The sequence below is a fragment of the Panthera uncia genome, chromosome F2, assembly GCF_023721935.1.
Source record: "Panthera uncia isolate 11264 chromosome F2, Puncia_PCG_1.0, whole genome shotgun sequence".
Lineage (NCBI taxonomy): Eukaryota > Metazoa > Chordata > Mammalia > Carnivora > Felidae > Panthera > Panthera uncia.
The window spans coordinates 50,457,777-50,473,907 of record NC_064812.1 but is presented as its reverse complement, the minus strand read 5'-3'; positions in this window follow the sequence as shown (position 1 = coordinate 50,473,907).

The following is a 16,131-nucleotide window of genomic DNA, read 5'->3' as shown; positions in this document are numbered from 1 at the left end:
GTTTAACGTACAGGCTATGTGGCATTCATGGAATTCATTTTGGGGTACCCAGGTGGTAACTGGTAAGGATCACAATGGTGCTCAGAGTAGCGGAAATAGAAGTACGAGAGCCCCGGCTGGGTGCTCACTGCAGCAGACCTGCCATACTGATTAGATAGCTTGGGCAGAGAAAAACACTGTTTCCAAACATGAAGCCCAAGTTAAAACTCAAAAGGGCAGGAGCTTTAAGTTGTAGGTGCTATTTTATAATTGAGATGCATCTTACATGGGGAACTCTATGAAGCATACTCCAAAGTAAAGAGCAAGGGATTTACTTCAAACTGTGGTTTACTGAATTTCAAAAAATATTGTGAAAGTCAACCAAACTGTAAGTGTAATGGATTCAGCAAAAGAAGAAATCGTTGTTTGCTAGTACGATTGAAGGGAAGCATTAGAATGTGATTTTAATTGAATTTGGGTCTGTAAATATGTCTATACTTTGGAATAAAAAGACAAGGAGTAAACCTTAAGACAAGGAAAGAGATACAAAAGAAATAACCTGTTTTGACTGCAGACTCCCAAGCCAGACAATTTTGTTCAGTTATTACACCGACTATTTGTGATGTTTTGGCCCACACTTCAGTTCATTTCACCTCCCAAATTCCCAAATGTCAATAAAGCAATTCCCTGAAGTTTACTTTTCAGTGAATTCTGCCACTAAAAAGGGGTATACACTCCCCACTCCCAGTATAACTTCTAAATATAAAAATTCACTAAACTTGCATCATTGAAAGATCATATTACCTATCACTTCTCCAAACTGCACTGGATCGATCCATCCCTATAACAGTTATTTTTTTTTATTTTTTTTTAACGTTTATTTATTTTTGAGACAGAGAGAGACAGAGCGTGAACGGGGGAGGGTCAGAGAGAGAGAGGGAGACACAGAATCTGAAACAGGCTCCAGGCTCTGAGCAGTCAGCACAGAGCTCGAGGTGGGGCTCGAACTCACGGACAGCGAGATCGTGACCTGAGCCGAAGTCGGACGCTTCACAGACTGAGCCACCCAGGCGCCCCCAGTTATTTTTTTTTAATGAAACGAAACAAAATCTAAAAATATTGTAATAGTTGCTTTCCCCCCACCCCACCCCCCCACCTCAGGCAGGAATTTTCTTTCTTTCCTTCCTTTCTCCCTCCCTCCTTTCTTCCTTCTTTCCTTCTTTCCTTCCCCACCTCCCTTCCTTCCTATACTTTGACTCTCTTCTAACCACACCTAAACTGACTCTTTTTTGCTATGTTCTCTTTCTAGGCAACTACTCAATCAGCTTCATTTTTTCAGTTCACGTAAGTTAGGAAGAATCCCTTTGCATATATTCAACATTCTTCTCTGCCAAGATGTGCCTCTTAAGTGTGTAGGATTTCCTCACCCTAAAGTTATACATGTATGCATAAAATTTGTTTGGGCTGCTGTCTATTACAAATACCTAAAAGCCAAAAACTAGGTACAGCTTTAAAATAGCTCATTTAGAGAGCCACAAAAAATGATTTTTGCATTAGTAATTGTCATTATGGACCCAGTTTGATCATAAGGTATCTTTAAAATGGTGTCAGAGTAATTTATGCCCTTGATTTTACCAAAATTTTGATATCTAATTTTCAGCATCGTCATGCAAATACTGTAGAAAATACCATAAATTATAAATGCTAGTCTACTAAAAGAAAGAAATTGTGTTTAAAATTACTACATAGACATTTTAATGGATAAAAATTGAATTACAAAACTTGTGTTATTTTTCAAAGATTGGCTGGAAAATTTGACTCTTTCACAATAAAGATTTTTTTATTAAACAGTTTTATTTTGTTTCCATAACACAGGAAAGTTTATAATTATCCTTTTATATCCATATATTTTACCTTAAATATTTTGATAATTAGTTTCCGATAAAAGGGGGTAGAAATAATTTTCTTTCTTGATAAATAAACATCATATTTGAGAAGAGTACATTTACCTGTTTTAGGAAATTACATGACCTGTTACAATTATAATGTTAGTCAGCATCAGTAAGTTTATGCTCTAATCATTATTCCTTTTTAATATGCTAATGTTATTATTGTTTGCTAATATTTTGGTAAATTCAATATTTCCTTAGCATATGCATTCTTGCTTTTTAAAAAATTCCCTTTATAAATAAGTTATTTGTGAAATCTCCTGATTTTAAGTTGGTTTTATATTGCTACTTGCAGGTTGCATTTAGGTGTTGGTGTCATTATAAACTCAAAGAATATGCTGCCTTTTTGAAGAGATGCAGAGATAGGCAGCAGAAAAGAAAAGAATACATGAATAGCAATGAAGTTCATTAGAACTTACACTATCCTTTTCTAGGAATTCAGCAGGAACAAAGAAATGAACTTATAAAACAAAACACATAAAAGCCTTATTTATATCTCATCATTATTTTCAATTTACAGGAAAAAAATCCTATTTTCTCTAATACTTATAATAGAAATATTCAGTCTTTTCTGTCAGTAACCTAGTTCATCACAGTTTCCATTTATAATTAACTTCTGATTATCCTTCGTGACAGAAAATCAATATAAAACACAGAGAAAATAAATTGATAAAGTTCAAATATCCACTTTTTATTACCTTTCTTATTTCTTGTTTGACTCCAAAAATGCTTCCAGCAGCAATTCTGCTGTATTTTTAAAAAATTCTGCCCGTAAATTTTCTGCAATTTTCAGACTATTCCTTTATCGAATACACAAGTATTAGTACCACTATTGCAGTTCCCGCAAAGTCTAGAAGATACAGAATTCTTGTTCTCTTATTTCTCTTAATTTCAGATACTAGATTCGTACACTTACAAACAGTACTAGTTGCTTTAATACTATGCATTCTTCCTCTTTTTCTAATAAAACTCTGATTTCCTTAAAGTGCTAGTTAAACATAGTCAAGTTTCTGGCTTACCTTACCTTTTTGTCTTTTTACTTTCTCCCCTTTCTCCCGACCAGAACACAGCTGTGATGCCCAGGGTTGGAGAAGCCTTCTTGGTCCCAGCATAAAGAAAGTCGAGGTCTAAGTACAGCAGGATGGACCCGTAGATGTTGTTGGGTGTTGAAGACTTCTTGAAACAATGTGCCAGCCCTGGAAATTTTGGGATGTTGAAGCCGGGCAGTGTGAGACAGAGCTGTCAGCCATCAAGCCTGTAAATCATTCTTTGCTGCTATTAACTGAATCCAAGTTCAAAAATAACTTCCTTTTTGACACAGAGTCTGAAAGTTTGGTTAAAATATTTACGTTTTCTTAGGTAGCATCTCTTTTATTAAGAGATTTATAAAATCTCATTTATTAAAGACCCTCACATTTATTAAAGACCCTTAAGTATTAATTTTGGTAGCTGAACACATAGAGAAAACATGCTAAAAAATCTGTAAAGTTTGCTTTCATGTTAAAAACTGCCAAGTATGAAGTTGAGAGACGTATCAGGTCATGCCATCAGATCATGGGGGCAAGGTCAATTAATTTTCTGGTTAGAAAGTCTTACTTTGGGTACATTTAATAGCGCTCTTCTTTTTCTGATTGGAGAAAGTCGATCGGTGGAAATAAAATTTAATTTTTCTGAGATGTGTTTGAAGTTATTTTCACTGCCTGCCCCCACCACTTACAGGCCTTGTTATTCATGCCAGCTTTGGTACTGTTTCAATTATCTCATGGTTCAGGGAGTTGTTGGGTTTTAAATGGATACTCCCGCTATGGGAAATGGCTGCTGTTTTTCACCATATTTTCTCTTATCATCCACAGATAATTAGTTCTGCCTGACAAAGCACATCACAAGGGACAACTCCATAGCCTTCATAAGCATCTCAGCAGTATCTTCCTTATGGCTAATTCTTCCTCAACCTGTTTAAAACTGCTTCATTATAATTATTATTCCTCATCACTTGTCCACACTGTAAATGTAGGCAGTATTAACAATGTATGTAGCAGATACCTGTATGTCATCTCTTTAATGCTCCTACATATTTGCATAGCAGGAAAGTGGGGCATAAAAACAACAAGCTTATTCTTCTGACCCTTAGCATCCATACTCGCATCCCATCACTGGATTATTAATGCATCTTAAATTCCCAAATATCTTATGTCCTCCCACTCTTTACATAAGCTGAGTTAACATGTAATCTCTCTTTTTTACAGTAATAAAATATCTAAAAATCATAAATGAAAGTCTGTGACTACCAGTAAAATAGATTTTTAAATTCTAAGATACTATAAAATAGAAGATGCAACATCATTTTAGAAAAGCTTCTCAAGAATGGGGAGAAGTGCCTGGGTGGCTCAGTCGGTTAAGCATCCAACTCTTGGTTTTGGCTCGGGTCATGATCTCAGGGTTCCTGGGTTCGAGCCCTGCATTCCCTGTCTCCCTCTCTTTTTGCCCCTCTCCTGTTTGATTTCTCTTTCTCTCACACACACAAAAAATAAATAAGCATTAAAAAAACATTTTAAAAGAATGGTGGGAAAAACCCTCTGTATTAACGGTATGCATCTGGTGTGAAGTATAAGCCAATTACAATATATTAACATGTGAAAATATCCTTCTTATAATCAAAGAAATGTGGTAAGAACATCTTTATATGAAGTTGACAATATTTGAACAAAGAAAATTTTGAAAAAAAATTATTGACTTACCCATGCTCCTTCTTAAAGTTTCTAGCAGCTTTTTTTCCATATACCCCTTCTCTTTCTCTTGTCTTTAACTCTAGACCACTGGAACTTCAGTCCCTGTGATCCCTTGAGGTATTTCCTTTGGAGAACTCATCCGATCAAAGAGCTTCAAAAATCTGTGCCAATCTATGCCAATTACTCTTAAGTCTCTGAAGAGATTACTGAGAAATTTACTTTTTATCTGCTGAGTAATTCCATTTGTATATCTTTCTGTCACTTCTAGCACAATACGCCCTCAAACTAATGTATAACTTTTCCCAACACCAGCTTATTCCCCTAAATTTTTTTTTAAAACGATACCTCCGTTTTCTAGGAAATAGGTGGCATCACATTATCTTGCTCTTTTATTCTCAATCTTCCAAAATCAGGCTGCAAAGTCAGTTTAAGAGTCCCCTTAACACCTTTCTGATGCCATTGTCACCACACTTCTTAGTTCACAAACTTAGGAGTTTCTCTAGGTGAAACACGAAACTGCTCCCATACACAGAAGCCAAGTAGGGATGGAAGAAAGGATCAAGCCAGATTGGTAGGCGGTGGGTTTAATAAGCAAGGGAACCGACATAGGAGGCTTGTCTCCCTGACATAGGAGGCTTGTCTCCCGCAGCTGCAAACTGAGTAGATCTCTGCACCTGCTTCCTAGAATCTTAAGTTTATATAGAAGCCTTAACAGCATTCAGCCATGTGTACAGTCCAGGTGGTCTCAATAACACATTACCTTCTCAAGGCTGCATTCTTAAAATAGCTCCTAGTGTGGGAATGGAGTGTGGAATGTACATTTCAAACTACAGGGGAGGGGTAAGGACACTCCCATCTAACTCAAGGATCAACCAGCAGTCATGACCTCGCCATGACCTCTCTAAACAACACTAGTGAGGTTTTCCTTCTCAAGCATGGGTACCAGCAAGCAGCTATGGTGTTCTGATTACACAGTTCACGCTGATGAGATATTTTTAGAATCTTTCTAAAGCTTTTCTTTTATATCAACTGATTCAATACAAAATTCATCAACCTTTGCCTCTCTTGCCACTCTTGCCTTCTTGGAAGTCTCCTGGTTTCCATTCCTTCTGACAGCTCCCTTGTAGTCTTCTTAAATGTTGATGCTCCTTGAGAGCTTGTTAAGAGCTTGAAGTAACACTGCCTGAATGTGAATTCTGACTCTGCAGAATAGTGTGTAACCGTGGGCAAATCACATCATCTCTCTATATATCACTTTCCTCATCTGTAAAATGAGGATACCAATAATATCTATGCCATATGGTCATTATAACTTTAACTGATTTTATCCATATTTATTAGCTCTAGTTTAGATCATTCTCTTGAGCTGCAGATAAGTATTTCCAATTATACAATGGAGATTTTCACTTGGATCTTTCACACAGACATCTTCCCATCTCTCTCTTTCCCCTTCTCCCTCACCTGCTCTCACCTGCCTTCTCTATACTTCCTCCTACCTTTGAAAACTCCAAATTATTCTTTTTAAAAATTTTTTAAAATATTTATTTATTTTTGAGAGAGAGAGAGAGAGAGAGAGATGGAGAGGGAGAGAGAGAGAGAGAGAGAGTGAGAGAGAGAGAGAGAGAGAGAGAGAGAGAACGCAAGTGGGGTAGGGGCAGAGAGAGAAAGAGACACAGAAACTGAAGCAGGCACCAGGCTTTCAGCTGTCAGCACAGAGCCCGACGCAAGGCTGGAACTCACGAACTGCGAGATCATGACCTGAGCCGAAGTCAGACGCTTAACCGACTGAGCCACCCAGGTGCCCCTGAAAACTCCAAATTATTCTACAATGTTTAGCTTGGCTATAACTGTAATGTAGGAGATAAGATTGTTGCTGAGAGAAAAGAGCAGTGAGGTGTAAAGGACTTCAGTTGAATGGGAGAAGCAGATTCTTAAAGTGGAAAATGGGAAAGAGAGAGAGAGAGAGAAAGAGAGAGATAGCAAACGAGCAGCAGCATAGGTAGGATTTGTAAAAGGCCACACAGCTGTGATTGGACATTCTTCATCTAGAGACACAGGGCATAACAACTGTTCCTCTTTATCTTCCCAGCATTGAGCGCAGTGTAGACAGCATTGCATGTCTGAAATAAAACTTACTTGCATGACTGGAAGTGTTGTTGAAAACTGACCTCTGTGCTCCAGAGCCGAAATATATAACGTGAAGACAGAGCTTGGGTATAAAGAAGAAAGCTAGTTCATTATTTTGCCAGGCAGAGGAGGCTGTAGTTTAATGCCTCCAAGACTGCGAGCCCACACTGGGTTAAAGGCTGAGGAGTTTTATAGGAAAACAAAGGATCTGGGCAGTTTTGATAGGAATCTGCTACATGTTGCCAGCTGTGTTAGTCATGTCTTCAAGGTAGTCTCAAGACTAGCCCTGGTGCTGGCCATCTGAACCTCCCAATTAAGTATACATTGAGCTCAGCGAGATGTCAATATTGATACTAAGTTCGTGGAACAAAGGATTCTACAGAAAAACAAGTGAAGGGGAAGGGGGAGCTTCAAGGATGAGGAAGGGAAAAATTTGTTCAGTTTAAAGCCAAGCCTTGCTGAAGCACTAGGGTGTGCATCTTAATTTCTATCCGTCTTTACATTTCTGTGGTGGTTTCAAAAGAAACACATAGATGAGCAAAAAATAAATGAATACATAATGATGGTACACTTGTCTCAGAAATTTTTTTGCTCCCCAGCATTTTAGTGGGGCACAAATTAGCAACATCTATAAAAGTGATCTAGTCTTGGGTAATTATTACCAGAAATAAACGTTTTATAATGTTGTTGAATTGCTATTTGGGACAGTCATCTTGCATTGTTAAAAGGATAATGATAATAATCTCATTCAGTAGGCGTGTGGATTTGGACACTTCTGGGAATGCCTTTTAAGCTCAACATCCTGGAAGATCCTTTACAGTGCAGCTCTATTAAAAATCATAGATTTTTTTTTTGTTTGGGCTGTTTATTGACATAATTGTCCTTAAAAAGTTCAGGCCTTGTTGCTCTTCTTTGGTTTCTCTTCTTGGCAGGATTCTGGGTAAATAGCTAAATCACCCTGTGCTTTTTTTCAAAGCAAAAAAGTTGTGCCCATCGACTGGTACATACCTTTCATCACACTTTGGAGAAGTGGCCTTGCTCTCCACCTGTGTGAAAGATACATATCAGGCCGGGAATTTTCACAGAGAATATCATTTCTACTGTCTGAACACCTGGTATCTAAAGCATATGGATATCTATTCAGCAACACCCTCTATCAGCACCCCAGTAACTTGTCAAAGAATTCAACCATAATCTGACTATAACCCAGTACTTGGGAAAGGCTTGCTTGAAAAGCTGATGTTTATGAATGTGTAGGAGACACATTAACTCCAGGTTCTCAAAAACCTAACCCTTTGTGGTTAGAGCATAGAAATAAATGGATTCCTACAGATATGCTTTCACTTTAATGTTAGAAAATTAATATAAAGTATTTATGTGAAAATTATTGTTTTTATTACAAAAGCATCATTATACAGATAGAAAGAAATAAACTCCTTTGAGATTTCAGCATTAAAATAAAGTTAACCCTTCCTGATGAACCTGTGTATTTCCTTGATCAGTCAATGAGAACAAAGGTTCGGAGGGAAATTTATCCTTTGTTAAGGAAATTTACTCATTTATGTGCTTGATGCATTGATTTCTCTCCAACTTTTAAGGAAATTTTATGTTATGAAAAAAAATCTATCTTAAAATCATGCTTTTTTAAAACAATTCAAATGAATGAAATAAGATCAGTAAACAAAGATTTAGTTTCTGTTTTGGTCTGAATTTAAAATATCGAGAATCTTTACATTTGATATACGTTGATTCCATTTTAGTTAAACTTGAGACTGGAATAAAGAAATCCAATTTTGATGGGGTTTTTTTTTAATGTTTATTTTTGAGGGAGACAGAGACAGAGCACAAGTGGGGGAGGGGCAGAGAGAGAGAGAGAGAGAGACAGAATCTGAGGCAGGCTCCAGGCTCTGAGCTGTCAGCACGGAGCCTGATGTGAGGCTTGAAAGTCACCACCTATGAGATCATAACCTAAGCCAAAGTTGGATGCTTAACCAATTGAGCCACCCAAGTGCTACCTGAAATTTTTGGATGTCTTTTATGATCCATATTGTCAGTGTCTCCTGGAGAAGTGAGCTAAAGCATAGATTTCTTTGAGAATATTTTCAGAGTCACATTAACAAAGTTTCAGCTATAAGATTATTTCATCAATAGTTACTTGTTATGCATCCCTAACATTGCTCGAACAGGTTACAAAGTAATTCTACATGTTGATGGATTATTTGCAAATACCCACATACCCATATATTTTAGAATACCAAAGTAACAGAATAATTTTTTTCCATAAGAACAAATGAATATTTTTATAATCATTATTTAAATTGTACGCAACTTGGGGTGCCTACGTGGCTCCATCAGTTGAGCATCTGACTCTTTATTTCGGCTCAGGTCATGATCTCACAGTTGGTGGGATTGAAACCTGCATAAAGCTCTGTGCTGACAGGGCTGAGACTGCTTGGCATTCCCTCTCTTTCTCTCTTGGTCTCTGCCCCTCCCCCTGTCTCTCTCTCTCTCTCTCTCTCTCTCTCTCTCTCTCTCTCTCTCACACACACACACACAAAATAAACTTTAAAAAAATAACTTGTATACAGCTTATCAGCTTATAGGATGTGAATGAGTAAATTGTGTAAGTTTTAATAGTCGATTTGCCTACCTAACCTGTTTACCTATGTGAGTGTTATACTTGTCATAACCACCAGATTTTTATTGATGACAAGAAAAATACATTATAAATAACATTCAAGTCAACGTAAAATTATGGTGTATTATGTTTCAGGATTCTTACAATGATCTCTATCCTGAGCAGAAAAGATTCTAGCTTTATCAGTAACTATACTCGATTCCAGAAACATTTTATTAAGCAATAGAACCTTTGTCTGTTCCTACTATGTTGCTGAAAGAAAATTAGGAGATGTTTTACTTTTTGACAAAATTTTATGTATAAAGTCCCTCCTTCCCCCCAAAAGTAGTATGTTCTTTAAAAAAAAAAATATTTATTTATTTATTTATTTATTTATTTATTTATTTATTTATTTTTGAGAGAAAGAGAGACAGATTGTGAGTGGGGGAGGGGTAGAGAGAGAGGGAGACACAGATTCTGAAGCAGGCTCCAGTCTCTGAGCTGTCAGCACAGAGCCCCGACGCGGGGCTCGAACTCATGGGCTGCAAAATCATGACCTGAGTTGAAGTCAGCCACCCAGCTGACTGAGCTACCCAGGTGCCCCCAAAGTAGTATATTCTTCAATCAACTCTTTAAGTTTTAATTTGCTAGACTTGCTTTCTCTTTATTAACTTTCATTTAGTGTACTTTAATATTTTAATAATAGCCTTTAAAACTAATTGTTCCTCAGTTAATATTTGAAGAATGTTTCTTGACTTCTTCTTATAAGCTTTAAAACATGTTCTATGTCCTGTTGAACAAATAACAAAATAATGACAGACTAATTTTTAATTGTGATAAAAACAAGTACCAATTTTACGGATTAATTTTTTTCTGGAATTTACATACGTTTGTTATCTCCTGGGTTTTGCACAGAGTTGATTTAGGGACTACTAATAAAATATTCTGTTTCATTTTTTTTCTTTTTTGAAAGAAGTCAGCTACTAATTCTCTTTGAAAACAAGCAAAAAATGATGTATATCAAATTTTAATGAAATCTTTTTATAGTTAGGTGACAATAGAGAAAAGTCCTTCATGTGATTTTATGTAATTTGTAAAGATAAATACGTCTGAGCCTAGCACTCATGCAAGGATATGTGAGTACTTGTAATAAATGGTGTGCTGCTTTTTTCTGATGTGAGGCCTAACTGGAATGCTTGTGTATTTATAAGTTTGTAGTTTGAAATATTCATATTTTGCCCAGTGGCCTACTAGTAGATCATTATATTTTTATTTGGAAAGCCTGTGTTTGATCTTTGCTCTTGTTTTCTTGGGAGCTTTAAATGAATAAAATAACAAATAATTTACTTCCCTGAAGCCAAACAGCCAAGAGCTCTGATCCTTTCAGAACTTAACATGTTTTTTTGACCCCTCTCAACATTGAGGAGGGAGAAATCCATGGGGGAAAAAAGGAATCTGGGTAATATACATATATATACATATCACATACATAATTGACTATTTTCCAAATTCATTTTTTAATCAAATGTCTATTCACACATTTGCTAGTACAAAAGATTTCCATAAATTTAGTAAAAGCAAAAGTCAAGGAATTAATGTGTTAATATGCCCTAATCCTGCCCTACACATATGCTATGAATATGTTAGGAAGATAGAAGAGATCTGAGGTCTGAGACAGAAATAAACAAGAGAGGAGAGAATATCAGAGGAAATTAAAAATATAAAAGAGAAAGGTTATATAAAAGCAAACAATTTTTTAAAAAATTTTAAATGTTTTTTAAAATTTATTTTTGAAAGAGACAGAGACAGAGCACGAGCAGGGGAGGGGCAGAGAGAGAGAGAGAGAGACACAGAATCCGAAGCAGGATCTAGGCTCTGAGCTGTCAGCCTAGAGCCTGATGCGAGGCTCGAACTCATGAACTGTGAGATCATGACCTGAGCCAAAGTCGGACACTTAACCAACTGAGCCACCCAGGTATCCCCAAACTATTTACTTTTTTAATAAGACCAAATACAGAATCTGGAAAATACAGAATTATGCATACCACACATTGTATGCATTTTGTATAATCAGTTTTGAACAAATGCCTATTCATACATTGTTAGTGCAAAAGATGTACATTAGCAAATATTGATTATTCACGTGTTCAACACTATAGTAGAGGCTTGTAGAGTACGTTGTCATATGATTTGTCACCATAAAATGATTCTATTGTACTTATCTGTCTTTTGAAAAATCTTAATTTCATTCCTATGAAATTTTGTTTTCAAAATGTATTTTGAAAAGCTTTGTATTAATAGAAATAATTAACTTACTAAATTTCATGGTAACACCAAGTGCTTTTTATTGACAGGAGCCCAAGACCTGACAATAACCAATGAATCTCATACATTCATCTTCTGAATGCTATAATCTATAAACAAATAACAAATGAATAATCCTTACCTCAAAGAAAAAAAAATTCCAGACAATTAAGTTAATATTGATACTTAAATCCCTATTGTCTCTAAACCCCAGGTTTAAAAAATTAAAACAAGTAAACAAAGAGAAAAAAAATAAACAGGAGAATCACAACTATAACTCCACAATATCACTGTATGTAAAGGAGCTACTTCATACCTATGAGTCTAAGGTCTTGTGGGTTGATACTAAAATGTTGGTTTTCTGTCATTCGTCTTTATTTAGTTCTCCTTAGGCAAAATTAATTTTCCAATGAAATCATATTGTCTTCTCTTACCAGTCAGGATCATTAGGAGAAATATATCTCTTAATTTTTAAAAACAAATGAAAATCGCTCTTTCTGATCCTCTTTCTTTTTAAAAATATGACTTCCTCGGGTACATAGTTCCGTTAACCTCAGCAAGATGGTTTTCTAGAGTTTTCAGGCAACATTTAGTTGTGCTAAAGAAACATATTGTAAACTCTGTAATATTTTTCGAATGTACTTTTTGTCACATGTTTTTTAGGACTCATCTGTAAGACCTAAATCTGTCCAGTGTTTGCACTTGTCTTGTATTTCTCATATATTTTTTTGGAGATTTTTCCAGGCCTCCCACCCAGTGCTCTTGGTCTTACAACTTCCTTTCCTACTTCTTCTCCTCTCTCTTTCTTCCTCTCTTCCTTTCTTTCTATTCATCCTCCTCCCCATCCCTCTTGCTCTTCTATAGTTTCCTCCCATCCACCATCATTTTCTCAAATTCTTAGCTGTATGATGGAACTTTGTCATTAAAATTACTTTTTTTGCTGCATGGTCTAGCTCTCTTACTGGATATGAAAGCGCCTTGTTGTTCTGTTGTTGTCTTCTGTCTTTGAGTCTTTTAGAATCTCAGTTTCTGACTATGAGGATTTTATAACAGTACATATGTGAAGCATGTAAAATATAGTAAGTGTTATTAAATGGCATGTATTTTTCCTTTATAGGATATTTCCAACTTGTATTTTGTTTTGCATAAATCCCTTTCCTTCTCGTTTTCTTCAGGCTTCTTGTATGCTTCTATTATATCAATACACGATAAAGTGTTTTAAAATTAACTTAATACTTTTAACCTTTAATACCTATTCAGAGGCTTATTTTTGTCTCTAGGATTACCACATTTTCATCTTTAACTCTTCAAATCTAAAGAGATATTTTGGATTTGCAGCTTACAAATTTATAAACTGACATATTTTATATCCTCTTTAGAATGAACGATTGTCAGATCAGTAATCAATGAAAACTAACAAATGGTGCGGAACACTGAACACGTCATGTGCTGCACAGAACAGGGATAAAAAGGAACAGCTCACAATTGCAACTTTGCCTAAGTTTCTGTAGTTAACTCCTGAGAATGTAGCCAGGAAGTACATGACCACATCTTGTATACAGATTTTGTTAAAGAAAAAAAGTAACCTCTTAATCTCTTCTTTTGAAGGTTTGCTTCTTCTCCTTGTGCTTTATGGAATTAACATAATGAATGAAAATAGTGTGTACTACTGTGATTTGTGGTGAGTAATATAGTCAAATTAATCCCCACAGGTTTGTTTTATATTTACTTACTTTATTTAGAAATTGATGCATGTGTTAATATTAGTACCAGCATTTGAAAATATTTACTATCTTTCATGTTTTATTTTGAAATATTTTATTCTAGCTGTAAAACCAGATAAAATGTTGGTTGAATCACACTTGTAATATGTAATAACCATGGGATCCTCGGCAAATTACTTTAATGCCCTGACTTCATTTTCCTAATCTGTAAAATGAGTATAATATCAACATTATGGAGCAGTTACAAAAACTAAATGAGAAGCTTTGCTCAATACATACTAATTCTCTTAATCTAACTTTGTATGCTGTTGGTTTTCATATGGTGATGCAGCCTAGGAGATGAGAATGGCACATGGAAATAAAATAAGTGGAATATTTTGAGCACCATACTGTAATTATGTAAGCAAATGGGAAATGTGCAGGGAGGATATTGATGTCTTGCTTTTTCTTCAGCAGAACTGCATTCAACATAAAGGGGAGTCATTTTATTGAATAATAAAAGCCTGACAATCACTGTGATTGGCTGGAGGCCATTACTGCAGTGCAATTCTAAACAGCTTGTTTTTCAAAGTTCTTCTTGCATAACTCTTCCAAACCTAGGCTTTGCCCAGGCTACTTGAAAGTTTCAGAACTCATTTTTAAAATGAAGTTTCTCACTGCTGTGATATATGTAAGGGAAAATATGCATTAAAATAGCATTTTCTTCTCAAGTTTTTAGAATCAGATACTTTTTGACATGGAAGAAAACATTTGGAAAATGTAGCAAACTAAGTTTTAATGGTAGACAAAAGCAATTCATGACTCAGAGAAGAAAAAGACTACATGTGAAGAGATCTTATTAAAAAAAAAAAAACAAAAAAAAACAAAAAGAAGACGCCCAACATGTTTTACAGTGAAAAGCACATTTGGTCTGTACTGTTCAGCGTAAAATCCTATGATTTCCCAATAGAAATCAATGAGGTTTCTGAAGTTAGCAAATCCACCTTGATGCATTCATCTTTTCCAGCATTTCTAATCAGCAATCCTTACTGTAATGTATGTATAATAAGTGGGTGTAGAGTTGGCAACTCACCAAAATAAATATTTAATGACATTTTAATGGTTATTTTAAATCCTTTTATTTAAATTGTGGATTAATACTTTACTTGGTCAATGAATTCTGACCAGAATGTTTGAGAAACATATTTGCAGTTGAAGCTCTCTATAATGGATGTGTACTTAATTTTCAGAATTGTCCAGGTTAGATCATCTCTGATGGAGGCATTTTATCTTAAATGTCAACATTAGAAACACTGAGATAAAGATCAGGGGCAGCAATCTGTGAACTGCGGAACTGTGTTAATTGTTCATTCTCAAACATAGAGATGCCAATTAATTCCACACAACCCAGATTCAAAGCAGCCATAGGGAGATGGTCCTGATGTTAGTATTGCACACAAATGAAGAAAGTACATGTGCTCCAGCGCCCAGAAAGCCGATTCTTCAACAGGCAGCAATAGAAGAATCCCAGTGCAACCAGCAATTGGTGGATGGAATCTTTGTTCTGGCGATAGGTTCCCTAAGTCAGCTGCTAGGTGGAGAGAGAAATCCCTCTCTCACCCTCACCTTCAGAATCAACGGCTCAGCCACCTGGGCTCCCGCGGGCTGCGCCACCGCCTCACTTCTGGTGCACGTCTCCCCCTCTCGACCGCCAAGTGCTCACTCCCTCTCAGAGAGCACTTGCACAATGGACTCACTTGTTTCCCTTGAACCTCTCCTTTGACTTCCAGCCCCAGCCCACAACTTGAGCAAGAGTCAGGCAGGAGCCTCTGCCATGGAGAACGGAGGAGCTTGGAAGCACGCGCGCACGGGCAGACGAAACAAACAATGCTTGGTCCACGAATGAATAAATTAACGACACCCATGCCCCCACCCATTGCTCTGCAACCTGCAGAAAGAAACCTGGAACGGGGTTTCCTAAACGAGAGATTTTGTTTTGTCTTTCAAACTGCAAACATTCTTCTCTGGTGACGGCAGAAGAGATGCTGTCCGTTCTGATGGCAATAAAGATTGACGGTGGCTTTGCCCGTGACAACGCCCCCAGTATCGCGCCGCGCCAGGTTCCCTGAGAACCGCGAGGGGGAAGTGCAGATCCAGGGGAAAGGAACAGCAGAGGCAAAGGCAGCTTAGGAGGGATGAGAAATGGGCACTCAGGGAGGAAAAAAATAATGAATGAGTTACATAGGGTTTTAATAGTGAAACTTCGGGAGAGAAAGGGGTGGGATCTCTTTCCAGGTAACTACCTTCAAATAAAAAAAAAAAATAGATGAATGCATAAGGAAGTGGCAAGCAACAACTTTGAGGTGAGCAGCAAGTTGTTCACCTCCTCTTGGGCGTTGTATCAGCACGCCCAGGGCTGCCCCAGAACACGCGCTCCCCATCGAAGGAGGCGGCGGCGGCGGGGGGCAGCGGTAGCAGCAGCGGCAGCAGCCGCAGCAGCAGCAGCAACAGCAGCAGTAATAGCGGCAGCGGCGGCACAGGCGGCGGCAGCTGCGCGCCTCCGGCCCAACCCCGCTCCGCTCCCCCTCTCCCCGGCGCCCTGCCTGTCTTGCGTGTGCGTGTGCGTGTGCTCAGCCTCAGCGTGAGGGGCACCTGCTCGTCTGGGCTCACAGCGGAGGCAGCCTCGCCGGGAGCTGCCGCTGCCGCCGCCGCCGCCACTGGTG